General features: G+C 43.9%; 1 protein-coding gene across 1 annotated transcript in view; it reads left to right on the top strand.

The window, feature by feature from the left end:
• The window catches only part of tsnare1 (t-SNARE domain containing 1), an 807,948-nt gene that overhangs the window by 583,260 nt on the left and 210,061 nt on the right, over positions 1-14,627 (top strand). The window lies entirely within an intron of this gene.

Raw genomic sequence — 14,627 nt, 5'->3', positions numbered from 1 at the left:
TTTTGAACTCAGGTGATGATGGGATTGGAGTGGAAGTGAGATACTGGCAGTAAATCAGACTTAACTTGCTCAATAACACAAATGGGGAAACAATGTTAGGATAATGGCTTAGCTTTTGATGCACCTTAGATACTAACAACTTTAAAGCCCGTGCTTGGATATGAAATTCAGACTTAATATCACTGTTTTAATTTGCATCAGCAAAGGAATGTACATTTATTAATTTGCACTCAACAGGCAGTAAAGGATATTTGTTAATTTTTTGGAACAGAATTAAATAATAGTTTAATTGGTGGAAAATTAAAGTAATAAAAATATTAGGATATATTATCATTCAAATTATAATAGTTATTTCCAAGCATTTCCTTTCCCCCTATCCACTTTTAAAATATCACTGGGCAGAGATATCAGGTGATAATGTTGAAATATCTAATAAACCACATTTTGTTTGGTCCTGACTAACATTTCATAATAGTTTTCTGATTATGTATTCTGAAAACGTTGACTTTGACATAATCTTACTGTTCCCTTGGAATGACTCTACTCTTACTCTCCTTAATCAGTAAAGGGCCATTTGAATCAAACCCAGGGATTAAGCAGAAAGCTGCAGGTGATTCCACATTGCTTCTAATCATCCTCCGCAAAAATAAAATATGAAAATCTCACGTTCATGTGAAAATTTTCACATCCTCATGACAATCTATTTTACAGTAGGTATAATCTCTTCATAATGTATCAAATGTGGCAGGCAATCTGGACCCAAATTCAAAATAAACAACAACCTGATAATGAGCAGATTTTTTTAATCATGTTGATTAAAGAATAACAATTAGAGTTGCAGTCATACAGCATGGAAATTGGCCCTTCGGCCCAACTTGCCCACAACAACCAAGAAGCCGCATCTGCACTAGTCCCACCTGCCCATTTTTTGGCCGAAGATAAAAATAAAATGCAAGAGTAACTCAACGGGACAGGCAGCATTGGTGACGTTTCACCCATTCCTTCTCTCCAGAGATGCTGCCTGTCCCACTGAGTTACTCCAGCACTTTGTGTCTATCTTCGGTATACACCACCATCTGCAGTTCCTGCCTACACATTTGGCCTATATTGCTCTGAACCTTTCCCATCCATGTACCTGCCTAAATTGTACCAGATTCTTACAAAGAGCATAATGTAGTTGTTTACATCCACCCATCGATATTACTAAAAGTCTGATCTTGACCACTTCCTGTTGTTCTGTATATTGATTTTAGAAAAAACGCTGCCACTTACGGCTGTGATTTTTGGCTATCTTATTCAGAGTCCCCCTCCGCTGGACAGGACAAGAGCTTTTCCCATTGATGAAAAATAAAAGAGTTATTAGTGTTTTAAAAATGTTGAGATTCTCTCTCCTGAAGGTCACGCACCTTCCGGAGGGACTATAAAACCCGGAAGTGTTGAATGCCTCAGTCAGTCTCTGCAAGATGGGGGAAGCGAGAGGGTCATGTCTCTCAGTCTCAGCTGTGAATAACACTGAACACATGTCTACTAAACTGTGAGTGTGATTTTACTGACCTTGAGTGCCCTTAATGTGGTTTGAAAATGAAAATGTGGTTGGTTTGAAATAAAGCACTGCAAATGGTGGTTGGTTTGAAATAAAGCTCTGCAAATGGTTGTTGGTGGTGGTTGGTTAAAAAATAAAGCACAGCATATGGTTGTTGGTGGTGGTTTGTTTGAAATAAAGCACTGCAAATGGTGGCTGGTTTGAAATAATGCACTGCAAATAGTGATTGTTTGAAATAAAGCACTCCATTGGTGGTTAGTTTGAAATAAAGCACTGTAAATGGTGGTTGGTTTGAAATGAAGCACAGCAAATGGTTGTTGGCGGTGGTTGGTTCGAAATGGCAAATGATTAAAAGTCTAAACTTAACAACTTCCTGTTTGCACTGTATATTGATTTTAGATAAAACGCTACCACTTACGGCAGTGATTTTTGGCCATCTTACACAGTCCCCCTCCGCTCATCAGGTACAGAGGATTCTTCCCATCAATGAAAAATAAAAGTGTTATTAGTGTTTTAAAAATGTTAAGAATCTCTCTCCTGTCATTCACGCCATGAAGGCCACGCCGCTTCCTGTGGGAGGGTGATTATAAAACCCGGAAGTGTGGGTGTGGCTCAGTCTCTGCAAGTTGAGGGAGGGAGAGGTCAAGACTCTGCCTGAGCTGTGAATCAACTGAACACACTGAATGTCTACTGAACTGTGAGTGTGGTTTTTATGTGGTGTTTTGTGTGGTTTTATGGTGGGTTTTATGGTTGTTTCACCCTGCTTGAAATGGTATGAAACTGTATTTGAATGTGGTGGCTTTGCACCCTGCATGAAATGGTATGAAACTGCATTTGAATTTGGTGGCCTTGCACCCTACTTGAAATGGTACGAAACTGCACTTGAACTTGGTGGCCTTGCACCCTGCTTGAAGTGGTCGGAAACTGCACTTGAATTTGGTGGCCTTGCACCCTGTTTGAAATGGTATGAAACTGCACTTGAATTTGGTTGTCTTACACCCTGCTTGAAATGGTATGAAACTATATTTGAATTTGGTGGCCTTGCACCCTGTTTGAAATGGTATGAAACTGCACTTGAATTTGGTTGTCTTACACCCTGCTTGAAATGGTATGAAACTGCACTTGAATTTGGTGGCCTTGCACCCTGCTTGAAGTGGTAGGAAACTGCACTTGAGTTTGGTAACCCTGCACCTTGCTTGAAGTGGTACGAAACTGCACTTGAATTTGGTGGCCTTGCAACCTGCTTGAAGTGGTACGAAACTGCAATTGAATTTGGTGGCCTTGCACCCTGCTTGAAATGGTACGAAACTGCACTTGAATTTGGTGGCCTTGCACCCTGCTTGAAGTGGTCAGAAACTGCACTTGAATTTGGTGGCCTTGCACCCTGCTTGAAGTGGTCGGAAACTGCACTTGAATTTGGTGGCCTTGCACCCTGCTTGAAGTGGTATGAAACTGCACTTGAATTTGGTGGCCTTGCACCCTGCTTGAAATGGTATGAAACTGCACATGAGTTTGGTGGCGCTGCATCCTGCTTGAAGTGGTAGGCAACTGCACTTGAGTTTGGTGGTCCTGCACCCTGCTTGAAGTGGTAGGAAACTGCACTTGAATTTGGTGGCCTTGCACCCTGCCTGGAATGGAATTTCAAGGAATAGCCATGAGTCAACTGCCAGCCCACCAGCCGTGAGTGAGCTGCCAGCACATCAGGCTTCATTGACTGAGCTGCCACGCCAAGGATCCATTTGGCCCACAATGTCCATACTAGCCCTCTGGAAACCAGTCCCTTCAGCCCACAACACCCATACTAGCGCTCCAGAAAGCCACCAATATTGGAATTGGCGGAGAGGTGGAATATTGCGCTGGGGGACCAGCCCTCCCATGTGAACATGGGACCCAACGGTTCCCGCTTAGTCTAGTACTGCATAAAAACTCTTGCAGTGCCAAGTACTCATTTGTAGTCAGAGATATTTCAGTGAGTCATGAGTTAGATGCAAAAAGAATAGAAACTGCAGTGAGAATGCAGCACAGATAACAGGGCAACATTCAAGACCAATGGAGATATGTTATTTATCATTACATATATGCAGTGTTAGCAATTTTAATACTTCCCATTGTTTCAGCAGTGCACTGTCACTCACACATGTTGGCATGGTTACAACCTGCTGCTGACTGACTTCGGGCTATTAGCACCTTGTAATTTACGAGGATGCTTTTCCCCTTGGACTAACATAAAGTTCCTGCGAGCTGCTAATGATTTTACTCTGCTCTCAGCCTGTGTCGTTTCTCCAGAGTGCACATATCAAAAAATCAGTCTCACAAAACAGATTAGGTGTGGAATCTATCAATATGCTCCTTTGAGACTCACTCCTGGGTCCAGAGCCATCATGCAGATATTTTCTGCTTTATTACGCAAAGTACATTAAGATTCATATCTGAGTAGTTTATTGCAAATGTGCAACAGGATGCAAATGAATACCTTGTTCACGTGAAGCCACAGCTGAATGATGCAGTCTGCAGGGAATGGGCAGAGTGGCAGGCATCCTTGATGATACTTCCAGTCTTCCAGATGCAATGCACAATGAAGATGCACTGAATGGAGTGAAGTAATGAGCCCATGATGGACTGGGCTGTACTCACCACTCTCTGCAAGTTCAGATGGCCAAAAGAAGACCGGAGCAGTTACCATACGGGGTATGAGATATTCTTTCTAGTGCAGCATGGTGGCGCAGCACCGGAGACTCGGGTTCGATCCCCACTATGGGTGCTGTCTGTACGGCGTTTGTACATTCTCCCCATGCCGCGTGGGTTTTCTCCGTGATCTTCGGTTTCTTCCCATATTAGCACTACCCTACACACACTAGGGACAATTTTACATTTATACCAAGACAATTAACCTACCAACTTGTACGTCTTTGGAGTGTGAGAGAAAATCGAAGATCTCGGAGAAAACCCATGAAGGTCATGGTGGGAATGTACAAACTCCGTACAGACAGCACCTGTAGTCGGGATCGAACCTGGTGCTGTAAAGCAGTGGCTCCACTGCTATGGTACCGTGCTGTCCATATGACCGTATGGAAGTCCAAAACCCAGAGGCAGGTGGAGGCCTCAGGGTCAAGGTGCAGGAGTTTAATGATGATCCCATTTGGTATCATGGTGTTGAGGCCTGAGCTGTAATCAATGCATTGCATCCTGACATAGGTGTTCTTAATGTCAAAGTGATCCAGATCTAAATGTAGTGCAAAGGGGATGGTGTCCTCGGTAAACTTATTTTTCCTGCAGACGCATATTACATCAATTAAATCAAGGAATAAAACATGCCGTTTTCCAAAATAACAAAGGAAGTTTGCCTTTTGTCACTGGGAAAGGATAATCTCATTTAATATCAACTGATTGTATCAACAGGCTGACCATTTACAAGTTTTAGTGTTTACTCTTAACACAGCCTCTGACAAACTATTCTGATATGATTAAGCACCATACAAAAAGCATGTCCTTGGATTCAGTTGAAGTGTTGAGGAGTGGAAGGGGGAAGGGATCTTGTTTGAGGTGACTGGAAATGATTAGATTTAGTTTTGTCTGGCGATATAGCGTGGAAAGGTACAGAGGTACAGCCCACCAAATCCACTCCGACCACTAATCACCCATTCACATTAGTTCTATATTTTTCCACTTTCTCATTCACTCTCCACACTGCAATATACAGAGGCCAATTAACCTACAAATCCGCACGTCTTTTAGATGTGGGAGGAAACCGGAGCACCCGGAGGAAACTTGTGCTCTCACATGGATAACGTGCAAACACCGCACAAAGAGCATCCGAGGTCTGGATCGAACCCGGGTATCTGGCGCTGGGAGGCGCAGTTCTACCAGCTGGTTCACTGTGCTGCAATGTGGTCGACAAAATCTGTCATCTCGCTTATATGGAATATTATTCAATTAAAATACAAAGTGTCATTTTTGAGAATGGCAAAATGTTAGTTATGAGGCGCCATACAGATCAATGCTGTGTTTTATATTTATTAGTGACTTGAATGGAGGAAGGGAATGCATTATAAGTTAAGTGAGAGGGATAAAATTGAATCCATGAAATATACTGTAAAATGTGAGGTTATTCATGTAGAGAGGAATAATAGAAAATGAAAATATTGTTTAATCAGAGAGAGATTTACAGAATCCAGTGGTGCAGTGCGATTTGCGTTTTGTTGTACCTTAGAGTAGGGTATATTCGCAAGCAAGTACAGTAAATAACTAGGAAGACAAGTATGCTGTTGGCCTTTACAGTAATGAGGATAAGGCATAAAGAAGAGATACTCTCTTCAACTTTGCACGGCATAGATCAAATCATGTCCCAGAGTACTGCATACAATTTTGTCTTCATTTTTAAGAAGTCATGCACCTATATATAAGGCAGTTCAGAGAGGTTTCCCTGGGAATAAAAGTTGTCTTCTGTCTGTTTCCCCTACAGATGTTGCATGACCCGCTAGGTTCCTCCAGCTGTTTGTTTTTAAGATGCTGAGGGTGTTTCTATTCAGAGGGAAATGCAAAAGGGGGGAGTAGCATTTGAGAGTAAGGTTGCCCACTTACACCAGTGACTAGATGGATTTTTATTTCTACAAATCTTTGGAATCTTCTACTCCAGAGGGTTGAGAAGCGGACTCGTTGAATATATTTGCGAATGAAATGAACAGATTATTGTATTATAGGAGAGTGAAAAGTTGTGAAAAACGGGGACAAGGGGTATGATTAGACCAAGCATAATCTTATTGGATGATGAAGTAGACCTGAGGAATTTTATGCTTCTTTGTCTCTGTGTTATTGTGACATGGAACTTTGACATTATGTCAATTTAAAAAATGACACATTATATTTAGCATCAAAGATAGACACAAATGCAGGAGTGGGACAGTGGGACAGGCAGCATCTCTGGAGAGGAGGAATGGGTGACATTTCGGGACGAGACCTTTCTTCCATAGTGGGCTCAATTTTATACTTATTAGTGACTTGAATGGAGGAAGTGAATGCATTATATTGATTATTTACTGATGATGCAATGGTAGATAAGAAAGCAGATTGTTAAGCATATGGAAAGAGTCTGCAGAAAGAAATAGACAAGTTAAGTGAGTGGGATAACATTTGTCACATGAAAAATGTGAGATTATCCACATAAACAGGAAGAATAAATAATGGAAATATTCCAAAGAAGGAGGGTCTCAACCTGAAAGATCACCCATTCCTTCTCTCCAGACAGGCTATCTGTCCCACTAATTTACACCAACAATTTGTGTCTAACTTCGGTGTAAACAAGCATCTGCAGTTCCTTCCTACATATTTATGATCATGTAGGTAGTTAAATTCTAATTGTAACATTTTTCAATTAGGTGCTGACCCTAACTCATTCCAGGTCCAAAATTACCACTTTGTCAAACGTCTCATTCTCATTTTCAAATTCTTTCATGCTTCACCTTTTCTTGCTCCATCCCTCCGATCTGAGATTCTTGAGCTCTTCAAAATTCTGTGTTGTATGAACCTCATTTTGGCTGCTGCACTCTCGACAACCATGCCTTCAACCATTTGCCTGGGATTCTAAACTCTGGAACTCTGTCTGCAGATAGCTTAGATGGACTGGGTTTTGGTGTTTCAGCATCCAGTAATCTGAAATATTAATGGCCGGTTCTCATGGTGCGACCTGACGCAAGATGTCACAAGAGTGAAGTGGTCGTGGTCCAGCACGAGTTCCGCACGATATAACGGGGGGGTAGATAAAGAGTTCCCACGGTACTCGGCAATTCTGTCATTTGTGCGAGTGAATTGTCCGTCTCCCGATCTTTCCCGTTAATCGTGAATGAACATCGTGGACTGTAGTGTAGTTAATCACGTGGCACAAATGATGTCACTTTTTTTCACACACTATATAAATATCCTCCGTTCGTAGAATTGGCTCATTTGGTTCGAGTACAGGCTGGTTGTTATTTTCATTGACGCGCTGTATGCATTAGCGCAACATGTGCATCGAAAACGCTTGTGTGAAGGCAGAAGGGTGAGATTAATTAAAAAGAGAATTAAGAGGAAGTCTCACTGTGTTAAGCCCATGTTTCAACGGAGACCTCAATTTGGACAATATGAGCAACCGCTTAATGTGCTGTGCGAAGAGGATAAAAGTGCATTCAAAAACTTTGTCAGAATTTCACCCGAGCTCTTTAATGAGTTAAAGAATAATTTGGGACCTCTGCTGAAGAAGACTGACATTGTAATGAGAAAGGCACTGGAACCAGGGTTGCGCATAGCAATCACCCTCCGCTATTTGGCCTCAGGCGATTCTTATAAAAGTCTGTCTTACAACTTTCTTGTCGCCACCAACGGCATCTGTGGTATTGTCCGAGAAACCTGTGAGGCGATCATCCAATTTTATTCAGCTGAAGTGATGGAGTGCACCAGATGCGTGGAAGAGAGTTGCACTGGGGTTTGAAAACAGGTGGTACTTTGCTCACACATGTCGGGCTTTGGATGGCAAGCATGTGGCAATTCGTAAACCACCCGGAGGTGGCTCAAATTATTTCAATTACAAGAAATTCCACTCAATTGTACTCATGGCGGTGGTTGATTATAACTACAACTTCCTGTATGTGGATGTGGGCACACCTGGAAGTGTTGGTGATGGCCGGATTTGGAAAGAAACCTGGCTTGGAAAGAAAATGGAAGGTGGAACAGCAGGCATGCCTGATCCAGAACCTCTGTCAGGAGAAGACAGCCCGGACATCCCATATGCGATGGTTGCTGATGAAGCCTTTGCACTACGGCCCTGGATTATGAAGCCATGTCCACAGAGGAATCTAACTAGGGAACAGAGGATCTTCAATTACAGGCTGTCAAGGGCCAGGAGGGTAGTAGAAAATTATTTTGGCATCTTGGCAAACAGATTTAGATGCTTGCTCAAGACAATGGAGCAGAGGCCCAAGAATGTGGAGAGTATAGTATATGCAGCATGAGTTCGGCACAATCTGATCCGAATGAGAGGTGCAGCTGCTGGATCAGCAACATCCATCCAGGACGGTGACATAGTGGAAAGTGACACAGGGGAAGTAACACTAGGTGCTTGGAGAAGTGGTGCGAACAAGTTGAAAATGGTCTCACTGCAGCATTTGAAAGGTAACTCGGGCACATCCAGTGTGAAAGAGCAAAGAGACCATCTCTGCGCTTACTACAATTCACAATTGGGGAGTGTGCCGTGGCAGGACAGCTATATTGATGGGTAGCCGACCACAGGAACACTACTGCATGTTATAAGCTGACTTCCTAGTGTTGTCCTCTGAAAAGTGCTTCCTATAAGATGTTTGTCCGCAAAACCTGCCGTTTAGAACATTGCATTGTCCCTTTAAATGCCTGAGTTCACGCTTGTAGCGGAGGTTGATGGATATAATGTGTTTTAAATAATCTCGCGTGCCTCATTTGTTGTATTTCGTGTTTGCGAGGCCCTTTTACAGACAAATGTTTTGTGTGATGCATCTCCTCTCACTATGTGACAGAATTCGTCTTCTTATATTGTCAAATAGGAATAAAGACTTTGTATCACATTTACCGTGCTGATTGTCTTATTTCATTTTCTACCAAGAGGTGAAGAACACGTTTAAATAGCTGAACATTTCAGGGTCCTGCACACTCAAAAATGTAAATGAGTGAAAATGTGATTATATCACCTCCATTAAGGTATTTTGTGTTTCAGCATGAGAGGGATTATAACATCAGAGACATTCATCTTGTAGTGATGTATTAATGACGATTTGCAGACATCAAGCTGATAGTAAAAAATAAATTTATTTAGCAGTGAGGTAAACAAGTAATGACAATCAAAATGCTGAGGTAAAAGCTTTATCACACTTCAGGATATAATAAAATGTGGAGCCACCAACATGAGCATCACATCACCACTCACATGAGCACCCGGGATACTCCGCAGCCTTCGTCTCCAGCAGGTTGCGCTTTCTCTCCCTATTTCTATAATCCTCTCTGGATTTGTCATAGAGAATCTCATTGCATTGGTACCACTCCACCAGTTCCCCCTCTTGTTCCCTGTTGAAGTTATATGGCCTTACCTTCTGCCATCTTCCCTTTATGTTATCGTCTGCTGAGGCTATTGGGGAGGCAACAGCTACTGGGGAGGCAATCTCAAATCCACCTTGATCACCCTCTCCCTGCTCCAAGGAGCCCACAGGCAGTGGTATCTCTGGCATCTCCTCTTGCGTCTCCATCTGTCTCTCTTGCTGAGTCTCCTCCTCATTTACCTGCATGGCTAAAAACTTTCTGACTTTCTTTGACCCCTTTCTTTGCGCTTTTCTGAGAGGCAACTCTGCAAGTCTTACTCTGAAAAAGATTCTCAAACAATGACAATTAGGTGGGACGTCCTCGATGGACACATGGTCCATTGGTGATATTGAGACCACCTTTTTTACTCACCTTATGTCCCCTCTGTCAAGCTTCCGGGTTTACCGTTCGCAGGAGTTCCCACGGTACCCGCAAGAGTCATTACGGATATCGCACGGATATCGCACTGGCATCTGCGTTCATACAATGTTGCAACGCTGCTCAAGTCACTCTTGGAGAAATTCAAAAATTTTTGAATTTTCTCCCGACCTTACAAAGTTACACGACTACCTGCCGTTAGCGCCACGGAGGTCTACGGTGGTCCACTAATGCCGTACTGCTATCGCAGAAGGTTCCCACGATGTTAAACTCTTGTTAAGTCTTGCTTCAGGTCGCACCGTGAGAAAGCCCTTTAAGAATCCATTATGTTGAAAGGAAACCGCAGTACACGTTTGCTTCACTCACAAGGGGAAATTGACGTGCTACACTTTTTCCATTGTTAATGTTCTCAGACAGGAGAGGAAAAGATTACTTTTCTGTTTAAAAACAGCCAGTATCACCGATGACAGATTAGAATACTTAATTCAAGTTTGAACTGCTGAGAACTGACAGCTTTCGGCATCGAACCCCTTCAAAATGGTGCAAGTGAATTCCCGATCCTGTTTTTTGATGGATAAAACGTGTGGATTTATTTTTAAAAGCCTTTGTGCCATCACTAATAATCATCATGCGGCAAGCAAACTATTTACCAAACACATACTTGCCTTAGGTGTTTATTTAATATTCTGCAAGACTTTTTCACACGTCCATGTTCAAGAATAATGGTACCCCAAATTATTTATCTCGTTGATTTAAACGTGACTGCAATCAGCTCCATGCATGGTAGTATGTCCTTACTTGTGACTACAAATGAATGATCTTTTAATTTAAAATAGACTTGTGAAGGGCTTGCTTTATATGTAAAAGGTTTTGAAAATTCAGATTTATTGCTGAATGGGGCAGTTTTCCGTACCTTCTTTCATTGGGATTTCACTGCATGCCTTGGAAAATAGAGAGTGGAGTTAGTGCCGTGAAACCTTATTTCCTTGTTTTCTCTCTAATCAGACTTCATCTCTCAGTCTCTGGCTCTCTTCCCATAATACAAAGGAGCAGAATTAGGCCATTTGGTCCATTGAGTCTGCTCTGCAATTCGTTCATGGTTGATCGAACTTTCCCTCTCAACCCCATTCTCCTGCCTTCTCTACTAAACCTGTGATGCCCTTACTAATCAAGAACATATCTACCTCGGCTTTAAAAATACCCAATGAATTGGCCTCCTCCTCTGTCGGTGGTAATACATTTCACAGATTCACCAAGGGAGTGAACTAAGGAACATTACAAAAGTAAACTGGTAAGGCAATTCAGTAAAACTATTTAGTCTCTGTAGTCCAGTGAAAGGTGGAATGACTTGCACGAATCTAACTCTTGCCACATGGAATGACATATTATTGGAGCCTCCACTGCTCTATGTGGCAATGAATTCCACAGATTCACACATTTCTGACTAAATAAATTCCACCTCATCTCTTTATAAAGGTATGTCCTATTATTCTGAAGCTGTGCTCTCTGGTACTAGACTCTCCCACCACTGGAAACATCCTCTCCACATCTAGTCTAATAATAATAAATAATAATAAATTTTATTTATGGGTGCCTTTCAAGAGTCTCAAGGACACCTTACAAAAATTTTGCAGGTAGAGGAAAAACATGTAAGGGGAATGAAATAAATAGTAGAGACATGACTAGTACACAAAGTAAAGACAGAATTCAATACAAAACACAATAATAAGGCAATTAATGCACAGATGAAAAGGGAGGGGGACGTGAGGCTAAGGATAGGCAGAGGTGAAGAGATGGGTCTTGAGGCGGGACTGGAAGATGGTGAGGGACACTGAATTGCGGATCAGTTGGGGGAGGGAGTTCCAGAGCCTGGGAGCTGCCCTGGAGAAGGCTCTGTCCCCTAAATTGCGGAGGTTGGACTTGTGGATGGAGAGGAGACCGGCTGATGTGGATCTGAGGGACCGTGAGGGTTGGTAGGGGGAGAGGAGGTCAGTGAGATATGGGGGGGCCAGATGGTGGAGGGCTTTGTAGGTGAGGACCAGGATTTTGTAGGTGATCCGGTGGGAGATGGGAAGACAGTGAAGTTGTTTGAGGACTGGAGTGATGTGATGCCAGGATTTGGTGTGGGTGATGAGTCGGGCGGCTGCGTTCTGGACCAGTTGGAGTCGGTTAATGTAGGTGGAGCTGATGCCAAGGAGAAGTGAGTTGCAATAGTCCAGTCGGGAGGAGATGAAGGCATGGATGAGTCTTTCAGCAGTAGGCGGTGTGAGAGAGGGTCTGAGTTTGGCGATGTTGCGGAGATGAAAGAAGGAGGTTTTAATGACATGGTGGATGTGAGGCTCAAGGGAGAGGGTGGAATCAAAGATCACGCCAAGGTTGCGGGCCTGGGGAGATGGGGAGACAGTGGTGCCGTCGATGGTGAGAGTGGGGTTATTGATTTTGCTGAGTGTGGCTTTGGAGCCTATGAGGAGGAATTCTGTCTTATCGCTGTTGAGTTTGAGGAAATTATGTTGCATCCAGGTTTTTATAGCTAACAAACAGGAGTTGATATGGGAGAGGGGGGGGTTGTGGGGGGATTTGGTGCCGAGGTAGATCTGGGTGTCATCAGCGTAACAGTGGATGTCCAGGTTGAAGTGGCGGAGTATCTGACCAAGGGGGAGGATGTAGATGATGAAGAGGAGGGGGCCAAGTACGGAGCCTTGGGGAACGCCTTGAGTGACTGTGGCTGTAGCAGAGGTGTGGTTGTGGAGAGAGATGAAGTGGGATCTGTTGGAAAGGTAGGAACGGAGCCAGCTGAGTGCAGAGCCTTCAATGCCGAGGTCTTTGAGTCTGGTGAGCAGGATGTTATGGTTCACTGTATCGAAGGCTGCGCTCAGGTCGAGGAGGATGAGGATGTTGAGGGAACCAGTGTCAGCAGAGGTGAGAAGGTCGTTGAGGACTTTGAGGAGAGCAGTTTCTGTGCTATGGAGGGGGCGAAAGCCAGATTGGTGGGGTTCAAGTAGGTTATACGCAAGGAGGTGGGAATGAAGTTGCGACGCAACGATACGCTCCAGGGTTTTTGAAAGAAAGGGGAGGTTTGAGATTGGGCGGTAGTTAATGAGAGAGGAGGGATCAAGACCAGGTTTCTTTAAGGTTGGTGTAACAGCAGCAGTTTTGAAAGCGGAGGGGACAATTCCTTGGGACAATGAGGAGTTGAAGAGATTAGTGAGGTAGGGGCAGAGAACGGGGAGGCAGGACTTCAACAGGGGAGTGGGGAGAGGGTCGAGGGAGCAGGTAGTGGGTTTGGAAGAGCAGATGAGTTTGGACATTTCAATAGGGGTGACCAGGTCAAACTGGAAGAGGAAGCAGCGTGGAGGAGGGGTAAGGAGGTCAGTGGAGATGTTGAAAGGAGGGGCCTTGGTAGGTGGTGGAGTAGATGCTGGGGAGTCGGGTACAGGGGATAAAGATTGATAGATAGTGCTGATTTTATCAGCGAAAAAGTGGAGGAATGAGTTGCAGAGAGCCGGAGTAGAGGTAGGGAGAGTGTTTGTTCGAGGCTTGAGGAGGTTGCCCACTGTGGAGAAGAGGGTTCTGTGGTTTAGGCAGGGATCGGTGAATATGGAGGAGAGGTAGGCAGATTTTGCAGCAATGAGGGCATCTTTGTAGTCAGTGAGGTGGAGTTTGTAAGCTTCAAGGTGAACTGTGAGTGATGATTTATTTGTGAGTCGTTCAAGTCGGCGACCAGTCTGTTTCAGTTTACGAAGTGCAGGTGTGTACCAGGGTGAAGATGTGTTGAAAGTTACGGTTCTTGTTTTGAGGGGGACCAGAGTGTTGAGGGAGGTAGACAAGGTGGAGTTGAGATGGTTTGTGAGATCATCAGGTGAGATGGGGGTTGAGTCCAGGGGGAGAGTGGTGGAGAGCAGGTCAGAGAGATGGAGGGGATCAATGGATTTTAGATTACGGAAGGTGATTTCTCGGAGGAAGCGGGGGCGAGGTGTCGGAGAAGGGATGGTGAACCGTATAAGCTTATGATCAGAGAGGGGGAAGAGGCATGGATGGAGGTCGAGTACCGGTTGATTTGTGGAGCAGATCAGGTCAAGGATGTGACCTTTGTCATGGGTGGGAAAGGTGACGTGCTGAGTGAGAGAGAAGTTGTCAAGTATAAAGGCGAATTCAGATGCGAGCTTGCAGGTGGGGGAGTCCATGTGAATATTTAAGTCACCAAGTAGCAGCTGACGTGGGGAGAGGGATGAGGCAAGTGTGGGGAGTTCAGTGAAGTCAGATAGGAAGGAGGGGTTTGGTTTAGGTGGCCGGTAAATGAGGATGACTGTCATGGAGGAAAGGGCTTTGAAGGCGAGGAATTCAAATGATGCTACTGGGGGGAAGGTGAGTTCATCTTCCAACTCTATCTTCCAATTCCCTGCCTGCTCCCCTACCTGCTTCTCTACCTCACACTCTTTCCTTCTTCCCTCTATTTCCTTGTTGATATTACATTGAGGATGATTCACTGGAATATTCAAGCAAAACCTTCTCAAAGGGAGAGGCACAGGCAGATGCAGGCACAGTCACATCACCTCACGTGAGATGTCCTGGGTTTCTTTACAGAGTGGCTGAGAATAGAAAGAATATCTAAGAGGAACAACAGCATGTA

This window comes from Amblyraja radiata, chromosome 4, assembly GCF_010909765.2.
Source record: "Amblyraja radiata isolate CabotCenter1 chromosome 4, sAmbRad1.1.pri, whole genome shotgun sequence".
Classification (NCBI taxonomy): domain Eukaryota; kingdom Metazoa; phylum Chordata; class Chondrichthyes; order Rajiformes; family Rajidae; genus Amblyraja; species Amblyraja radiata.
This window is presented reverse-complemented; position numbering and strand designations above follow the sequence as displayed.